The sequence below is a fragment of the Mya arenaria genome, chromosome 3, assembly GCF_026914265.1.
Source record: "Mya arenaria isolate MELC-2E11 chromosome 3, ASM2691426v1".
NCBI classification, from domain to species: domain Eukaryota; kingdom Metazoa; phylum Mollusca; class Bivalvia; order Myida; family Myidae; genus Mya; species Mya arenaria.
The window spans coordinates 88,996,945-89,018,651 of record NC_069124.1 but is presented as its reverse complement, the minus strand read 5'-3'; the positions used below and the strand labels follow the sequence as shown (position 1 = coordinate 89,018,651).

The 21,707-nt window shown below is 32.8% G+C and overlaps 1 long non-coding RNA gene across 2 annotated transcripts; it reads right to left on the bottom strand.

Moving 5' to 3' along the window:
• Positions 1–352: 352 nt before the first annotated feature.
• Positions 353–1,723, bottom strand: LOC128227145 (uncharacterized). Of its 2 annotated transcripts, none has more exons than XR_008259770.1 (3): positions 1,706–1,723; positions 962–1,019; positions 353–578 (listed from the first exon to the last, which is right to left on the bottom strand). It is a non-coding gene; the product is annotated as an uncharacterized LOC128227145 (long non-coding RNA). The 2 variants fall into 2 exon arrangements; XR_008259771.1 differs by lacking the exon at positions 1,706–1,723 and adding an exon at positions 1,262–1,309.
• Positions 1,724–21,707: the final 19,984 nt, after the last annotated feature.

The following is a 21,707-nucleotide window of genomic DNA, read 5'->3' as shown; positions in this document are numbered from 1 at the left end:
TTATAAATGAGCCAGTCAAAGTAAAAAAATAAATGTATTCAGAAATATCGAAAGATTCACTTAATTTCTATAAAAAGATAGTATGAATGTTTACATGATCAGCCATGGTAGTGTGTTTTCTATATATTCATAAGTTTGAATAAATGTATCATTAAGATAATCCTATATAATTCACACGTACAACTGGATATACATCACAGTTGAATTTATATAAATATATATATATATATATTTTTTTTTTTTTGAAAAATCTAATGCTAATGGCTTTTAAATGCAAAGTCAAACTTAAAATAAATACTATAAGAAATTTCATTTCAAATAATGAAGGTTACACAAACGCCTCATCGCCTATTTAACAGTTTAAAGTCTTATGTTGTGTTGGGATATGCAATTAATTTCAGATTCTGTGTCAATATATCTGTAATTATCTGCTTGGTCTGGTATCTCCAGTGTATGTAGGCATAAAGTACTGTTCTGACAAAGTCTCCTAAAACACACTGGAACCTTTAAGGTGAGTATCTGGAAGACTGACTGTGAGCATATTCTAGATCTTTGAAACCTTGTGATATCTCAGTGTCCTGAAAAGGCAAAAAGTTACAAAATATTGTTTAATACAGCACAATAATTATAATACATTTTTGAAAACTCCTTTTAATGGTTAAACTACAAGTAACACATAATTTACATTCCCATATTTCAACTGAAATAGTTTGCATATTTTATGAAAATTATTGTCTTTTTAAAAAAAAAATAAAAAGGGTTTTTAAGAAAACATGAAAAACACCATTCTGGTCACATTTTATTTCTTGTTTAATGTTCATATAAGTTAAATAACAAGTATGTTGAACCAGTTAACTGCTCAAAGTAAGATGCCCAACATTGTATCAATATAAAATTCATCTTATTGTATTATTCATAACATTGGTTAATATCCTTTTACATTTTATCATTTCCTACCTACTTTTACATTTCCCTCCATTGCCAGCTTGAAGCATTCCTGATAGTTTTCTATCACCAGCCTGAAATAATTAACTAAAACAAATATTTAACAAGTAAAAACACTAAAAGATGAAAACATAGAATATCAATAAGCATCTGTACATAGCCTGTGCATTAACTGCAGATACATAATATGGTTTTGCAGTTTAGTTTTCTACATAAGTCCTTATGACAATGTGTTCAAATGTTGAATATGTATATCTCCATTATTATTCATAAAACCAACATTAAAATTTAATTCCCTTAATTCCCTTTTCCATACCATTATTAAACAGATGTCAATGAAGAACACAGCATTTTCCACCAAGACCATGACACTGTTGGCAATTTTCATTTCAGTTTTTATTGTACACTTGGCATCAAATGGTACCATTTACAGTACTGTACAGTATATTTACATATTTAGCATCAGTTTTAGATGTGTAAAAATAAGAAAAAATAATTATGTTATATCATGACATGATAAAATGGTAACACTGTTCAATAATTCACTGACTACATGCCACAAAGGCCGGTAATATTACAACAAAATATGTACAGGCATTTATTTATCCGAATTAAAAACCATCCGAAATAGAAAAATTTTAAGAAAATGTTTTACATGACATATTTAACAGCAATGAAACCAAATCAAATTCTTCATCATATTCCATGTTTTAGATGTACACAATATCATCATACTACACAGATATAACAAAAAGCTTACATCTTCTACAGTTAAAATCCTTTTATGACAGAACGGCGGAAATAGAACATTTTCATACTGTTTTCAGCTATTTTAGACATAGTTTGAAAATTCCACACCAGCGAACATGCTACACGCAATATTAAACTCTCAAATGTTGATAAAAAGTAAAAGTATACTTTGATATGGAGAAAATCTTCATTCGCCATCTTGATCGTTAAGTTAACGAGTGCCTCTTACCGGTCGTAGGTTTACGAGCAAAATTAACGATAAAGCAGGTGCACGTTGTGTCTCTGAAACGGTGCCGATCGGTGATTTTGGTCGTACTAACAAAATCACCTAACGATCGCCTTAACGATCGTCTCTGAAACGCACCCCTGAAAAGGCTATAATATGATGTGTAGGTTTATCATTTATGGTTGCATCTTTCGGGATCTTTTAGCAAATGTATACACAATGAAATGTAAACATTTGATATAAAATAGTTATCACAATCCGAAACACTTCAAGATACATTAATGGATTCACTTCTTTCTTCTTCGTAAACATCGAACACTTAATAATTCTTCTTAAATTGAAGCTAGGGGAACTGGAAAGAATCACACTTATGAAGTTACCATTACTGTCAATACATATGTGATATCCTATTGTGCTTCTAAAGGATGTCTCGTCCAGCATATTTACATATTAAATGTATAAGTGTTCATGTATAAGAAAGCAACAACATTATACATCCCTCATCAAGTCGTCACTGATTCATGTGTGCGTGTATTAGAACGCGACAGAATTAATCGTCCCTCAAGGAGTCATCACTGTTACGCATTTTGCGTCTATTGAAAAATGAATTCCTAGGCGAACTTTCAAAGCTCGTCACTGTAATGCTTTTGAGTTTTTGGAAAGAAAAATCCGAGAACTTTATACTGTGATATTAACTGACATGTATTATACGTAATTTGGACAAATAAGGAGTCAGAATTGCACGAAAAACGAATCCGGTAACAATAAACGGCAATACACGTTGTTACCAATTGAACATAATATGCGGTGAATAATGTAAAAAGTACTCGGTAGTAAATGGAACATGCTTGGTAAGAAAATGTATCAAGTTTGATCGAGCCTAAGGCAGATTTCGTAGTATTGCGGTTAATTAGCTTTGTTAGAAGGTCAAACGTATACGCTTATATCGTTCTCAAGAGAATCTCGTTTTATCATGTTTCCTAGGTATATATTTACAAATTCCTATCAAGGGAGTTCCTTTCTATATAGTGTTGTTTTATTTATTAGCTAACATTACGGTACGCAGCTACCATATGAAGAGACAGACAGTTGGCGTTAATATAACAACTAAAGACTTTATATACTTTAAGAATAATTTGTTAGCACTTTCGGAAACAACAGCATGATAGTTATTCCTAGACTATCCACACAATAACGTTGATAGACATCCAATAGTGGTCGAACGTTAAATGTTAATATCAACTGCCAGCTGCGTTCGTCAATTTACTGAAGCATGGCATTGGCAATCAAACATGAAATATAAATGAAACCAGGTATGTGCTGAATCGTACGTGGGAGATCACATTCTCTTAGTTATAAGTTAAGTTCCCTTACAATTGTCATACATAAATTGACCAATTACACGGAAATTAAGTAGGATTTAAAGATGTTTATGACCGGAAAAACACGTATGTGTTTTATTTCCTTAAACGCCTAGTTTAAGGAATGTTTTGCATGATAAACCCCTGCTGTTCAGTTTCTTCTAATTGCACTTGTGTCACACTAGTGGCCAATTTCCTGTGTATTCGTTTATTGGCCCAGGGCCATTTAGGATCCATTTCTAGAAATAAAATCTCCAAAACTGCATAGCAGGATACTCAGATCGGAGATGTGATTAGACGGATTAAGGCAAGTAGATTAAGATCAATACACAGAGTTTGTGTACTATACAAAGATTTGGGGGGAGGGTCACTTATAGAAGGCTTAAACTAGGCCTTTAACCACATGCATAAATATAAATAAAGTTAACCACATGCAACTTCATCAAGATACCTTAACAAAAATTCGTGCATTTAAACCCTGCCCAAAGTCATAATTTAAGCCCATTTTTGGAAAAAGGTAACGCGGTTTAAGCAAACCATTTTAGATGCAGATCTTAAACATTCATATGAAAAACTACAGACACAAGTACAGTAGTCGACAGTTTAAACATAAACCCCGTTTAATGGCACAGGGTCAACGCCAGCGACATATAACACAAAAAACATATACACTATATAAACAACTAAGGGTGTTTATCAAACCAAAGATCTGAGTCGTAATAGCGCTATCTTTGAGACATTCAATGTATATGCATTGTTATCAATGGTTTGGAATATGTATTGTCAATCAAGTATGAAATAAACGAAACATTTCTGTAGGAGATGCTCCACAGATGCCGCAGTGCTTAGACTCACTATTCACTTACATTATTTGCTGTGAATATCAGTGGTAAATTTGTTGTTAAAACGGCTGATTTTTCAACTAAAAAGTACGCAATAACGACACATTGTGCATTGCATGGAACCCTGTTGACTTTTCATTTTAATACATTAACCATTTTTTTAATAATACGAGTTTGAAACAAACGCCTTCGAGGTAGCTCATGATAATAGGATGAATACTACCTGATACCCAAGAACTATGTATTCCCAGAGAAACAACAATGATGCTTTTAATTATGAAACTATATCATCAAACAGTTTTCGACCTTTTGTTGTCTAAGGCAGAATGTGTGGGATGTTTATAGTTTCAAATAATAACTCCGTTATATCTTCGTCATAATGTACTACTTCGTATGAATATAAAGTTGAGGTTTTCATTTATAGAAGTACCGGGGGTTCACCTAACAGCTATATTATGTTTTGTTTTATTCTTTACTTTCCAAAAGTGCATGTAGGCTGAAATAAGATTCACCATTAACGTTTATACTGTATTCAATTGTTGGAATAAGAGTGAGGTTGTCCACACAAATTTGGTTTAATCCCAAGTAAATTTACAATTAACTGACCGTTCAAGCGGCCTCTCACAATCCTTGTTAAACCCACTAGTTTTATATAATATATATGTGACGTGTTGTTCTCGGAGTTTTTTGTTGTTGTTCCATGCTACTAGTGTTTGTTTTTGTGGTATATGTCATTGGTGTTGGCCCTGTGTCATTGCACTGGGTTTATATTTAAACTTTCGACCACTAGACTTGTTTCTGTGGTGTGTTCTTTTATTAATATTTCTTATAATCTCAGTAAAATATAAGGATAAAGTAAAGTGTTACGATTAAATTTGCTCTCTGGTATTTAATTATATTTTATGAAATCCGACAAATACAGCAAAAATGCGGAAAGAACATCCATTTCCTTTTCCGCGGAAGAAACATATTTAAATAAAATCAAAATAGATAAAGCGAATTGCAGTATGTTGATTTAAATTTTTCTTGTTAAAACGCTTAGTTAATGAACACACAATCAAAATAAATTACATTTAGAATTCAACTTAAGTGCGAGTTCCTTTAGCATAGGTATACAATCGGGTTGGTTAATATCTATTGTTCGTTCAATATGAAAAGTGATATTCAAGTATTTGTAGTTTAAAAGCATTAAATCGTCCTCACACAACTGTCTTGTTATTATTTGTAAATTGAGATAAGAAAACAACAACATTTGGCTGAATAACTGCCATATCATAGTTAGGAAATTCCGTGTTAGCAAACCAACGACAAGTCGTAAAACAGTAGTTGAGGGTTTACATATTCAGAGGCAAAGTATAGGTCAGAAAATAAGAGAAAAATGTATTCTGCGGCAAGTCTAAGGTCGGAAATCGATAGTATTAAGATTGCTTGTGTAAAGCGGCAATTGAGAGCATACATTTTCGTAAAACAAGTCGCAAGCTTAAAATTTTCATATAATATTATTCTTAATAGTCATATAAAAAAACTACATAAAATGTTCAATGGCACAGGGTCGATGCCAGAGTCAAGTCAAAGGACACATATGGAGTGTAAGCATATTACTATGGTAAGTTGTAGATTCGTTATTAAGTACATGAAGTTTTTTAAGGTAATTCGTGGGTTCAATTTTACTGACCGTTCAAAGGCGGTACCTAACAATCATTGATAAACACACCAAGTTTTTATATAGTATATATGCACTGTGCTGCTTGGGGAGTTTTGTGTTGTTGTCCATGTTTATTGTTTGATATTTTATGTGTGTGTGTTCTTAATCGTTTGGCGTTAACCCTGTGCCATTTTACGGGGGTTATGTTTAAACATTTGGCTACAGAGTTTGTTCTGTTGTTTTTCATATAAATATTGGAAAGTTAGTGTTAGCAGACTGCTAAGGAATTTGGTATATCAGAATTTGACTGTAATTAAGTGCAAGTCGATTCTTATGTCACGTTTTAGGTAAGCAATTTGGCTTAAGCCCATGTTTAAGACAATTAGTAGGTCGAATGATAAATATACATTTAATGCACGCAATGTATTCACACAAAAACCTTCCTTTGTCATCATAACAAGAATGAAGATTAATGCAAATACTTCCCAAATGTTCTAGAGAGCAAAGGAATAACATACGTAAGATATTTAACCAAACTCATTTGTCAAATGAATACTGCAATATTGTTTCCTTTATTTTGTCAGATGTCGTATTTGCAAAGCGGGTGTTTTTGTCATCACTAAATATATTCCTAAAGTTCAAAGCATTTATTGCGACGACATTTACAGATGGAACAAATACATTAAGAATGATATGCAATTGCATACAAATACTTTGTCTGGTCGAAACTAAATAAATGGCAAGTAACATTTTTCTCAGCAGGGATGAATTATTAATACATAGTTTAAATAGGGGAAACGGGCAACCGTCAGAGCACAATACCCAAAGTATCAGGGACATTCCACCATAAGAAAAACATTACGAGATCAATATCTTAACTATGGCCGAGCGTGAATAAAGATTACGTTAGAAATATCTCACTAGCTGCAAATTCGTAACAATACCTTTTTACGAGTATTGGAAAGCGAGCTCTCAAGCTTTAAAAACAAAACACCCTCACTGTTCATGATTCTCTATCTTGCATACATATCAATCGAAAGCCCTGTTAGTACATTTAATTTTCTACATTTTCGGGCGTTCCTACAGTTATGTTTATAATGTTAAGTTATATTTCGCATGCAATATTTTCGCAACCATACCGACGAAATGATTTTCGATCGCTCATGTTTCTCTCAATGATAATGGAATAAAAATGACTTCAGTTAAGAAAGATTATCGTTACGAAATAAATTATTGCTTGTTAAGCAGTTATACAAAAAGCAATCAAACCTTCATCATGGGTAAGAGTAATTGGCTTGGTAGTTATTAGCTACGGCTCCTTAGTCCGCAATTGAATCTCATTGTTTCAACTATCCTTTTACCTATTGTACTCGATTCTAAACATAATAGCAATACAAACGCTTTTATACTGTAGCAATTATATGTTTGAACTTCCAAGAAGGAACACAATGATATTCCTTCCCAGAGTAGCCCAATTATGATTTTAATATATATGTTATGCATATACAGATGTACAGCTTAACAGCGAGGGCCAATCTGTTTAAACCCTTATCTCGGAACACCCTTTAGATGGAAGGATAGGTAGTGGTAATATTCACTACCTCGTCTATGTTGGCTTCCAAAATGGTTCACTGCGTCATAGCCGCAGGCAACATAGCAGCGCTCTCTGCAGCTCTCCCAAGAGCTTGGACGGTGGCCTTTCTGACTCGCCACATGATGTAACGGCTTCCAGCATTTTCCATACTTATTTTGATGGAAGGCATTTACATCCATCTTCCACTGTGGCGATCCGTATCTTCAAACCCCCCTCTGCATATAAAAAAAACGTTAAATGTCAATATAAATTGCTCACTGTCTACGCCATTTTAATGAATTATAGTATTGTTAATCAAGCATGAAATATAAATGAGACCACTACATGCATCAACAACTTTGCACTAGAATTATTAAAAATTCATAGAGGCTGGTAGGCGTATTGTTTTCGAAAAGTATCACCTATGAGCCATATTTTACTAAGCAACGTCACATTATTATCACATTATTATTATAGCGAATTATCTAGTTTAAACTGAATTAACTGAACTAAAAAATGAAAACGGTAAAAAATCATTTCTGAAATAAAGTTAAAGCCTTTAATGCCCGTTTTGCGCAAACGCTAGATTTAGACATGAACTGTAATACAGTAAATAAAAGAAAACACTGCGAATAAATACAAATAAGAATGGCTTTTAATAATTGTTTTTATTGCACTGAAAAATCTCACACATCATTCAAATTTAATCGGTCGTTCTACTTAACTTTAACCTTTAACCTTCACAGACCGTTAATGGTTTCAAATGTTTGAAATGTACACCGAAAAAGAAAAACCAAAAAAAAACAATGATATTTATTAAGTCTATGGATGTTTTCATTACGATACGAATAATGTATAGACGGATTATTCGCGATGTATCTGTCGCGAGAAGTCATATCATACACCATTGTATTCAATAAGTTCAGGAAAACTAAACGAGTTCAATAAAATTTTGTGTCGGATTATTTTAATCACATGTCTTTCACTTAAAATTGCTAAGACTTTCATATGCTCACCAGCGTTAAGCCGAATATCACAAAGCAGTGCCATTTCTAGCTATATGCATTGCAGAATTGTAGAATCTTGTTTTTATTCTGTTTTAAAACTAGAATACATACTAAGACGAAATCCTGTAACAATTACAATAACAAATTCTATTTTCTTATAAAATAAACTTTCTTTTAAATTGTGACGTCATATCCAATAAGTTGACAGTATCTGTAATATGTTTATGACATTCTTTTTGTTTAAACACAACTAATACCGATCGACTATAAACCCAAACACGTACTCTCAACGAAATACCACATAAGAGTTGTATGGATAAAGTCATAATGTATTCAAATAAATCTTCATCATTAATATAAAGTAAGAAATTAACGCATGCCAATTTTAGAATACTGACCATTAATTTGTTTACAAACACACGAATATTCTTCCTAATCAGTATGAATAGAACAATGTCATAGTACACATGTGTTCAACAGATAAAAAAGGAGTTACAATATTACACCGGAAACTTATACTTCTCTGGAATGTTACCAATCAAGCATAAACTATTTTCAATAATATTGTTTATAAACTTGTTGAATGATACTTTTATATTACGCATGTTATTTACAGAAATATACTTATATTTGATTAGAAAAAATGTATACTAAAAAGGTTTTTAAATGACACACATAGGTTAATATCTCGGCATTTACTTGAGGTATTGCATTGAGACTTTATACAATGGTACTCAACCATCCAACCTTCTAAGATTTCTTTTAAATGCCACTGTTATATCCGTATTAGTTTGTTAAAATGGCTGTTAAATGCTGCGTTGTCAGATCCGGTAATACAGTAGCAAATGATTAAATCAATGTTAAATGTCATATTTACACTACATTAGCAAATATAAAATAACGCGTGGGAAGAAGCCAACTAGTTACAATTATTTTTGAATATACGTAAGTAAAAAAAATGCCAGGGGTATACGATGTACGCAAATATAAAATGAATAATTTTTAATTGAATAATTGAATCAACAATATCATCTTATTTTTTTATGAGCAGCGCAGTAACCGTGTTCTATTCATCTAGTCCGAATTTATAATAGCCTTTCAAAAGACTAGTCATACATTGATAAAGGTCTGGCAAGAAATCGGAAGAAGTAAAACAACGGCGGGTATGAACGATCTGTATTAAAGTCATACAGCTATCAAGAGGTTTGGGCATGGCCGTTGAAGTTGTTGTTTATCTCGGGTCGGCCGTTAGTATTTGTGAATGCATTAGTTCTTGAAATTAGGTAAGGTTGTAGCAATATATGCAACACTAGTCCGAACACAAAGTAACCAACTATAGCCCTGTCTCAGTAACACTGATCGACAGTAAAAGGTCTCAAGAATTACCGTTGTTCTCAGATTAAAAGCTTTAAAGTTTGGCCTTAGAACACATGGAAGTTATCCTTAAATAATCAATAATAAGGTTTATATACTTTTTTTTAAACAACTGCCATTAGTTTTGCAACCATTGTTTCTTAATATCCATTTAGGCTGTAATGTAATTATGTTTGCGTTGTTTTAAAACCAATTACAAACAATTCCTTAAGCAATTTTACAATCAAAATCATAACTTATATGAAAAGAGCTACATGTATGCATTTTTTCTATCTTTTATGACTTTCCTCATTTTATAATTTCATTCTGTCACAGCCCACGTTCAAACGAAAGCTCCTTAATTATTTAATAAATTAGATTCAAAGCGCAACTCATCTAATGGAGTAATTACTAAAACAACAATATATTAACTGTTTTGTTTCGTAATTAATGACGTCCTCTAAATGTAATACAACACCTTCCAATAAAGAATATCATTTGACATAAAACAACAAAAGTATGTGAAACAACCTCAATATATTACAATTGCCTTCGGGAAATCAACATAGAAATAAAAATGTTGTTGAAAACGTTTGTAATTTGCATCAATAAATACGAATGCAGTTAACTTTGATTGGAGAAGATTGGTGTAATTTACAAAACACTCAATTTAGACAAGACAAGATTATCGTGGAAACGTGTAAATTCAAATACTAGTAGTATAAAAGCACGCTAATTAGTCCTGTTAGTTGGCGAAAAAATATATGACGTAATTGACAAATCATGAAGTGTTTCCCTGAAGATCTGAAATCATAATCTTAAGCAATTACTAGAAAAAATCCTGTTTCTATCGCTATTCACAAGTTCGCGTATTCAAACCTTGTTTCTATCCCCAATTATAGATGGCCAACCTGGTAATTCTTCGTGATCTTAGACTGATGCTCGGCTGTTTTGTTATATTTTATGCCACTTGTACACAAACGGCTTGTTTTATTTTGGTTTGACGTAAAAAAGTTGCCAGATCATAATTAGCAGGGCAAAATTATTGTATTTAATAATGGTAACATCAAAACATTTACACTACATATATTATTTTTAACTTTCCCAAACGTTGATATAGTTATATTCGAGTCAAGTAAATGTACTTTGCATTGAATTTCAGTTGAACAATTCAAATGATTTGCAATAGCATATTTATTTGTAATGTATATACTGCGAGCTAAACCATACCTTAATATGTGCAACTTGCTTTTACTGGCTGGCGATAGAACATACTTTACCTTTAAGAAAAATTGTATTGCTTAAAGTAATAGAAACAGTAAAGGGGAACAACTAAATTATTGTCAGACTTTCATCACACAGACTCAGGATCGAGGACGGACGTTACCGAAATATACCAAGAAATGAGAGGAAATGTGAACTCTGTACCTCTAATGACATTGAGGACGAATACCACTTTGTGTTAATATGTGACAAATATGTACATTTACGGGAACAATATATACCGCGCTTTTATTTTAATAGACCAAGTGTGTATAAACTTATGCAACTATTGAACACTACCAAGAAGACTTTGCTACACAGATTAGCGATATTTATTCTTAAAGCAAATGAACATAGAGATGCTTATTTAAACGTTCCGGGATAAGAAATTTACTCTCATGAAAATAATGTTAAAATAAGTACTCTAACTTTACAAATATTTGCTCAACTGCTTTTTGTTTACTCCATTTATGTTATCATATGTATTGTATGTGCATGCATTACTAAATATTCCTAATGTTTATGATCATAAGCTGTATATGCTTGTATCTAAATAAATATTCTGTTCTGTTCTTAAAGTTAATAGTTTCACTCTTTAGTTTGCTTTTATTTTACCGATAATATTCCATATTTCATCGAAAAGCATGAAATAAATATATGTCTTTTATAGTTTTGGAATTGATTTACATTTAAATCCAAAACCGTTTGGATTTCATTTGCCGCAGACATTTTTACAATTAAACCTGAAAATGAAAACAATATTTTCAGACACGTTTGAATGTTTAATCTACATAAAACTGTGAAATTTCAATTAACTTAATTTACCAAACTTTTTGAGTGCTTTGGCCACAATACTTTGGCTTTTTCCATGTACTCACACTGCATTTGCTGTTGAATTGCTTTCGTGAACTCAGAGATTTTCGTCAATAATGTACAAGTTCTAAAATATGAGGTAAAATAAATAATTATCACAAATCCCTTTGTATGTCTTTCCGTGACACGCATGTAAACTTCTGGTATTGAACAGTAGACGTAAACACCAGGTGACGGAAGCTTTTCTCGCTCCAAAAATGAGTACTAATTCTAGTAATCGAACATCCCAGCAGGAGGGTCTGAGTGTTTTCTGTCGATTCTAACTTTTAGATACATTTATTTTGTTGACGAGCTGCTCCAGTATACGATCGACGAAGTCCAATTCGAAAGGCGTGATTAACGTAACGCTAAACGTGAGCTTCTCGGAAATATACATTGATCCGTATGCTTCCAAATATAGTAAGAATATAAATATAATAGTAACATATGTCCTACCTATATAATCAAGTCATCGCGATACAAATATTGTCTACAATCAATCAGTAACACATAAACAGATGCCTTCTAAACTTTCTTACGATCTTTTACGAATAATATCATATGCATCATCCCGTTGGACATATTTATCGTTCATGTTTCAATAACTTCATAATGCTTAGTTATAGGTTGCCAACATCATATACATTCCGTAAATAGACAGTGTTGTTATGTTCTGCCATCAACTGCGTCCATAATGACGACATCTGCTTCTATAAAGGCATCTGTCTTGGTTAAAAGACAAATTATTCCTTAAATCTGCAATTTGTCTGGTCTGCTATATTTTACGAGCTAGTTGTCAAAATCACCATATCGTATTCTGTCACCAGTGTATTGTAGTTGATTTTTCCATTTCTGTACTTGAAATTCCTACGTCCAAAAAAATGCTATTCTCGTTTGCTAAAATGTTGCATCAGTTTTTTTCAATTTGTAAAATGCTTTATATGTTTATATAATTTATATGTTTGGAATTAGATTGGAAATACTTATCCCCTTGAGATAGCTCAAATAAGTTTTTCTGAGGCAAATATATAATGACATAAATGGTAATTGAAGATAAATATGGCAGAACCTTACCAAGGGGAGATTACTATGACAGTGTGAGACGTTGGTAAGAAGGAAAAGACATGCTTTATAAGACATGTTTTTGGCGTTACAATTAATATGGTTTTGGTTTTTATAGTGGTTTTCATGACATCTACGATATAACATCAGTCTTGATCCTCGAAATTCAATTCTCATTATCCGCTTGAACCCATTTTACCGCAAAGCAGAAAAACATGGTTTAAATCCTTAAAGTGATATTGTCCTGTTTTGGAATTCGTATTAGATCATAGTGTATGTTTTCTTATACAAATATAAAAAGAGCATTAAAATGTTATCTGGTAGGAAATCGTATTTACAAGCTAACACGAGAACAAGTATTTTTTAAATATAGCCATTTTCCTATTCCCTACATACAAGACAGAAAAAATAATAAGTAAATTATGTCAATGGATTTTACCCTGCTACCCCTTCGCTAACGTCATTAATGTTACATTCGAAATAGAAAATATGGCGCTATCTATAGAACATCAATATACGAAGTAAAAACCCAAACATATAAAACATGACATTTATTTTGTATCTCCGATAGAGCTTTTAAACATATTTCATTATATCTAATCAAATACTCAAGTACTTTTAATGCCTTGTGATATTGAAAACACGCGCAATAAAATATTCTATAAGAAAATGCACTTTAAGTATAAAGAACATCAGTTATAATTTCTGTAAAAAATGAATTTAGACTTTAGCGCACATGTCAACTAATTTGTGTCTTTTGCATACAGAAAAATGATCTTAACAAAACACACGACACCATATCCTCAGACAATCTCAATGTCTATTGAATGACGTCCAACGCTTCTGTTCAAAAAGAGTATTTTCTTTCAATTATTAACAGTTTCAAAAAAGCAACATATTAATCATAACACATATGAAATTTGGTGTGGGAGTTTGATTCATATGGCACATCTTATGTGAATTTTATTTTAATTAAACTTTAGCTTGATACTGAAGACACCTGTGGCATTATACAAATCACTTTCGTTTATGTTTGTGGATGAAAGCAAGTTCTTGTGTCATTGTTGAGAAACTGTGTGTGGGAATGGAAGCCACAATATATCGTTTGTAAAAAAAGTTCACACCTATACTACCAAACCAATAGATCACAATACCACAAGTCCAGTAGTTATTGGTATTTTCTTCTGGAATGACAGAGGCACAGTTTATTTGTAAACAACTTTTAACACCAGATGACCTGTGGCTACCTGTATATACTCCATTTACATTTATGGTTACCTGAGAACGTATCTACCATGCGGGAAAATACGCTAATAAAATATGCAATATATATATATATATATATATATATATATATATATATATATATATATATATATATATATATACAAATTCAACCTTTGGGACATTTTGCCTATTTGAACAACCTTTGGAAGACATTAACATTACATGCTATATATCCTATAATAATATATCCTTTGCATATTCCTTCATAAAATATGCATAATTAAATGTAGTAAAGCATAATTAATGATGTTTTTTTCCCAAAATACTAGCCATCGAGAATATACAATTTTTGACTGTCGCCTAAAGGTAAAGCGCCGGATGTTCATGAAAAAGTACAACCTTTGGGAGAAGTACCCCAAATGTTGTACTGTATATGTCGCCGAAAGGTTCAATATTATATATAATGTAATTTGACTACTTAACTCAGCCGGTAGAGTGGTCTGAATGTTTCGCGGCAGACCCCGTTCGAATGTTTTAGTCCTACTGACAACGTTAAGATGCCAGTTCGGTAACCATGATTTATGTAGCCATCTCCTCAATCCTTTCATTATATTGTCAAATTATTATTTCTTGCATTTTATTTGCTGTGTTCATAACAATATATGAAGCTAATTTTAATTTAAAGTCGGGCTAGGTTGTGATCTTACTCTCACACTAAGACGAAGATTTATGAACCTTAATAAACAATACAACAAAATATATGCCATTATTAATAAACCACATACATGTTGTTTGTCCAATGACATGCTCTATTGCCGTTTTCATCATTGCATTACTCTTGTAAAAAAGCAGCATTGTTTGCACTTATGACTGGGTTGCTGAATTGCTACAACCACCAGTTGGTGTGTAAGCTTCTTTAAACTCGCACTCGGGCCTTGCCCATTCGACGAGTGCTCTGGTAAGAGTGTTAGTTATCTAAAATAATTCAAGAATGGTGCACAGACACAATAAAACCCTGGTTTGAGCCAATCCAATTCTTTGACGTGAAGCAAAATATAGAACTGTCACACGGGACCCCGATTAACGTCCATCCCGGAAGATGATTAGTATATAAGTGTTGCGGTTGGGAATAGAAACTGCTGTCCCTGGATTGACTAGTGTGACACAAGACCACGGAACCACCCGGAAAACGTTGACAATCTATTAACCGTGTATTTCGGTATTTTCTCCCTATATATGGCGATACCGATGAGCAATGCGATGGTTGTCGGAATAAATCCTCCGGCGGGATTATGTATGCCAAAAACGTGCCCTGGTATCCAAACGCGTAGTTAGCAGCTAGCCTATTTCATTTTCGTGAGCTGGAAGAACATCAATACTTATGAAACGGGTATAAAAATTACAAGTTATTATGACTATATGCAAAATGCAGCACGAATGACTCATTTAATAAAAGTTTAATACGAAAAGTTGAAATTGTTGTGTATGATGTCCACATCCTGTTATGCCAATGCCAAAACGACTTAAACAGACGTGTCGTTGCAAACCCACTGTTCCTATATTTTAAATAACAAATAGAAACCACTCTTTGCTAATATCTACCGTTATGGCATTCCTTAAAACACCTAGTGCACGTGCGCTTTTCAAAATCATTTCAGAACTGAAAAAAGAGTGAAATCTATATACATTGTTAATTCATTATGTTTTCAATTTGAAAAAAAACTGAAATGCTATGAATATATGTAAGTTTCACTTGTATCTGTTTGATTGTTAAACCAATCGAAATAATTATGTGAGGTTTTTTTTCCAAGAAAATAATGACTGCAAAACAAATCAGTAACGTATTATTTCACTTAAGAAACAACCACCAGAAACCATACAGTAAAATTACACTAAGAAAAATGATTTGTTTTAATGAATGTAGTGCAGTTAATCTCTAAAAAAATATTTAAAGGTGCACTTGACAATTATTCTTAAATATTTGATACGGTATAAAAGCGGTTACAGCAGGCGAGAAAATGCACAATATAAGATTATAAGTATCTCCCATGGCCGAGAGTGTAAGATAGGTTCATTCCGACCCGAGCGTAGAGTGTTTTAACCTCGTTTCCGCAAAACACCCTGCGCGAGGGTCGGGATGAACCTATCTTACACGAGCGGCTATGGTAGATGCTTTTTCTCCCACCTCAGTTAAACAAAATTAAGTAACAATGTATTTTTTGCTGGAACTCTTTTTTGCTTAGTGAAAATAATTGCGTATGAATATGCGATAGCACGTGGTTGTCATGGATTGCGCGCAATGATCCAGTTAATGTAAATAGTCAAATCGGTCTTTTTAAATAGTTCTTATGAAGCATTTTTCTTGAATGGTGCTTGAAAACTGTTTTATGGTGACATTTGAAGCGAGAAATAATTAATTAGCGTTCTAAATATTACCATAAGACAAGATTTCCTTGATGCTACTGACGACAGTCTTCAACAAGGGAGGTAATTACAATGTTGTGACCATTAAAAAAGGAGTTCCATACGGGCATTTTATCTTCGCCCGTGGGCAAGATAAGAATATCTAACATGGTTAAATTATTGGATCTACTTATCTGAGGTGGGAGAAAAGAAGGTACAACACTCGCCCCAGGCGGTAGGTCCTGACGCGAGGCCAAGACTGTACAACATCTTTCCGCGTATCTATACCCCATTTAAACACAGCGACACACGAACATTCCCTAGATTGAATATCAAATTGATATTGCCACTAACCGTTTTTTTCTTGAATCCATCGTGTATGCGGTCGAACAACTTCTTCCTTGTGTCGATCACTTTGTGGTTAATAAAGGTGATATGGTGCCCCTCTTTCCCATTTCTAACCTACGCCCCTTCGAAGGGGTTTACATACTTAATTATTATACGGCTCCAGACATTAATTAAGTAGAATTGTATTTTAGACATTGGCATAACACATGTAAATGGGGGGGGGGGGGTAGACGATGTATAACAAATATAAGATATTCAAAACGTTTGCGATTCAAAGATTCATTTAGATATGTATCAAAATGAATCTAGGAACAATTTAATTTATTCAAAAATGGTTCTTATATAGTTTTCCCATCAATTTATAGAAATTATTTCAATTACAAATCGAACTTCAGTTTTCCAGACATACTCATTCGTTTCACGATGTCCCTCCCAGAGGAGTCCGACTGCAAATATTAATTGTTCAGATATTAAGAATGTGTTCACTGGTTGCACAACACCTAGTTTAGTTTAAACTCTTTTTACTAATTTGTGGGATTATATTGTTCCTGAAACAATTCTTAGTCAGTAAAACCTTTAAAATTGGTTACTTTGTTTTGTATTCGAATAACAAGGGACCACATAAATCCGCTGGCGACTTTTGGACACCAAATAACTGGGGGTTGACGTTTTCACTTAAACCCAGGTTATGGTTACACCATAGAAGTCGAGACAACCGTTGAAGTATAAAAAAACACGAAAAGAATGAGGTCTCAGGAGCGGAATTTTATACAGGATAATGAGGCCTAAATTGAAATTGATTCGACTTTTTTTATTGAAATCCCTGTAACGGAAAATTTTTTATCACAAGTTTAGAAAAGTCCTCGGTACACACAGAACATAATGCTTGACAAACCTATTGACTATTTGACATACGATTTTGCTTTATTTTGACTGACGAAGAGGTGTATCACTGTTATATAATTGAAAGGCATTTACTGCATGTTTTAAAGACTAATTAACACATAACAAACACTTTGCAAACACGTCAGTAAATGTAAAGTTGTGTTTATGTAAGGTTTATTCGTGTTTCTTAACATGACTTTTACCTCAATTATACACCAATGATATATCTAAATCAATACGTTGAATAAATAACTGAGTCGGAAATAAAAACGTATGTTTTATAATCATCAAGGTTTAATCGAAATCCTTATTTAATTTACATGGAAAAGAGCTTTCATATGAAATACGTTTAAGCGACATACAATATACATGGATTTTTATTACTTCTTCAGGAAGGATCACTTAAGATCATATCGTTCTTTACATGAAGCTTACAAAGGCCATTTTTCCTGCAACAAAATAGAGGGAAGAACAGAACAATAACACTAACATAATTTTACGGAATATTTACATTTGTTTGAATTGTATTCATAATCTTTTTAAGTTCTTAACCAGACGACTTACACTGAGCAGAGATTATCGGTTGAAAATTCAAAACAATTTGTACTTTTGGGACATATAAATTTGCATAGGTTCTGAAGTACGAATGTCCTGAAAATCTTGTGACAAGCATATCATCAACTTTTATGTATTTACTTCAATCTTTGATTTCGCATATCTTGACGTAAGAACGTGAAGGATTCTGTATTTAAGACACAACCGTTTCATTTATTGGCAAGTATATTGTTTTTAAGTCTATAATAAATTCATATAGTGTACTAGATGCCATTTTTTCTAAATCGAACAACTTATAAAATATTCAGTGGTTCACATATATTTTACTGTTTGAAATTATGAAATAAAACGAAAAGGACTTTATGGACTTATGCATGGCATAAAGAACGATATATTAATCAGCTTTTAACACTACCGAGCCCGGTAAACAAACACTTATTATTACAATTATTTTGATGATCTATTATCCACGTTGTGGTGACAAAAAAAATATTTTTTCTTTTCTGTTTTCTGTTTTCGTTTTTACATGAAAGGATGAGGTATTTCAGAGTATGATTTTACAAATCGGTCTAACCATAAACAATTAAATACATGTCACCACAAAAACATAACGTCAAATGAACAAACGCATCAAGAAAATAAATTATATCCAGTGAAAAAGAGCATACATTGAACTAGGGGCGACATGTTTATGTCTAGATAGTCAAGTATGGGTAATAATTACCTCGTACTTGAATACTTAATTAGAAAACAATCGAACGCGGGCCGTTTGAAAAAAAAAAAAAAACAACAAAAAAACAAAACAAAAAAAACATAAATATGTAGATAAACATTTGAAAAAAGAAAAATAAATTAATACAAAATGTCAACATATTCTTTGGTATTGATGAAGTTTTAGAATTCAGATAGTAGTGAGGCAACTGGGAATTCAACAACAAAGAGGTCAGTTCACATTGTTATATATGTATGCACACTGGACGAAACGTCCTGATCTCAGAACACTCTCTTGCCAATGAACTGTCCGCGAGTCTTACTCATCCTTTAAAAATATCAAAGTTACCGTACTCTAGCTTTTACATTTTTAAGACACGCATGCTATCCAATTTCTAAATTACAACAAGTCAAGACCAATAAAAAAAAACTTATTTGGCAAATTTCCCACAAACAAATGGGATTAACCCACCCCCTTGGCCTCAGAAATATGTTTCAGTCACACTTGGGGCTGTGACGGAGTCAAGCAATAACGCAGCCTCTATGGGGTGCGGGGAGACCTTTATAAACTCAACAACGGCAATAATACACGCCAAGTGGCGACATATCAAGCCCGCTAAATAAGCTTCAGACAAAGTCAGAATATTTTCCATGTTATTGCAACACAGACATACATGGAGTTCAACAGTAAGACGAAAACTATTTATATTTAGTATGATATATTATTTGGTAACGTTCAACTTGGAAAAAATAAAAAATCGAACATCTCAAATTATTGTGTACTTAATTAATTAATGTTTCAATAGTACTGTTTCAAATGTTGACCTCTCAGTGTTACCTTTAGGCCTGGCTGATGTGTGTGCTACGTCGCCTTATAATTGTGAAACCGTTTTGAAAATCCTACTATGTATGATCAATACATCCAGGACAATGTTTTCTCAGGCTCGATTGATGTACTTACGTTTTGTTGAAAATCCTTGTATACATGGTAAAGTTTCAACCCGGACTAAGTTCAGTCAAAATAAGTTATATCAACAGTATACATTTTGATATTTAACTTGTATTGTGTCCTTGACATTTGACGTACAAATCATTGCTGTGCGTTCATATCGCTTGTAGGCTCGTACTTAGGCGGGATTCCGATCGTTCAATCCTCATAAACAGACAGAAAAAAGGTACATACATTATCACTACGAAATCTTGGCTTAATAAAATCAGTCTTTATTAACAGAACAGAATAGACCATTCCGAAACAACAGTTTTTCCTAAAATCCGCTTTTCTACGATCATCATAATTATCAAATCACTATTGAACCCATGGACAAATCCCGCCAAATATGAGATACTGCGATGACCGTGATAGTATGCAACTGACTGGTATGTTTTGCCTATTAACCGAAAACAGTAATCTAATATCTACAGCGTGCTTAAAAGATAAAAGAGACATTTAGAAACGTTTAAAATTATAAACATATATATATATATGTTATAGCACCATTACTGATGATAACATTTTACTGAAAATAATTCATCTATGCCATATTCTAACATGACACATACTACTCTTACTGACAATATATTTTTCGATCCCTAAACTTTACTGTTAGGCAGAGATAAAATATAAATGTCATGCGTAGGCAATTAAAAAGGCAATTTACTTCTATGTCCTTTTATGTTAAAATGTGTTTACACCTCAGAGGAATAATGAACCCACAAAAACAAAAACAACCAAAAGTAAATAAAAAGCAAAAAAATAAATAACAAATGCGATAACATTAAATGTAAAAATCTGTATGCAAAACTATATTCTTTTTTTAACACAGTGACTTTTCGGTAAAATTTTCTGATCCTAAACAAAACTTTACTTTTAGGCAGAGGTAAAATATTCATGTCATGGGTAGGCAATTAAAAAGGCAATTTACTTCTATGTCCTTTAATAATAACAAATGCGATAACAGTAAATATAAAAACCCGTATGCAGAACTGTATTCTTTTCAAACACAGTAAATTTCGGGCAAAAGAAAATTTTGTAATCTGGTAAAATAATTACATGTCTCCCAAAGGTCGCAGCGATGTTACCCAAAGGTCGGATTGTGTTAAACATTTCGGACACTATATAAAGTCATTTTCTTTAAAGGTCACTGTTGCTCTTCATATGTTATGAGGAATAAATGTCGCAAGTGTCAGGTTCAACGCGGGGAAAGGGCAACTACTTCAATTTCAAACATGCAATTTATTCATTTTTTTGTTAGAATGTTTATTATATAGTGATAAAAATACCCGTGTATAACAATACATGACAGCCTAAAGCGTACAGTCGATATTATTTATAATGTTATGTGACAAGAATGCGACCTCATCCTACAGTTTGTGGTCCAAGTTGGCACCTAACAGGTCAAATCAAGTCCTATGTTGTGCATTAAGTCACTCCGGTTTCTGGTTGATGCCATAATATATACCTAATAGGGAAAATAATGTCCCGAACAGTACATTTAATGTACTTTGCCATGACAACGCGGCAAAGTAGTCAAAATATGGGGACAAACTGGTACTCAGCTGCACACAAAGTGTCATTGCCCAATAGGCACATACTAGGAACATACGAGATATGACCTTAGGCTATTTATGTGATGTTCAAAGTTGGGGAGCGGTAAATATTTATTTTTTATGTATGCAAAATATTCCTCTTTCGTTAGAAT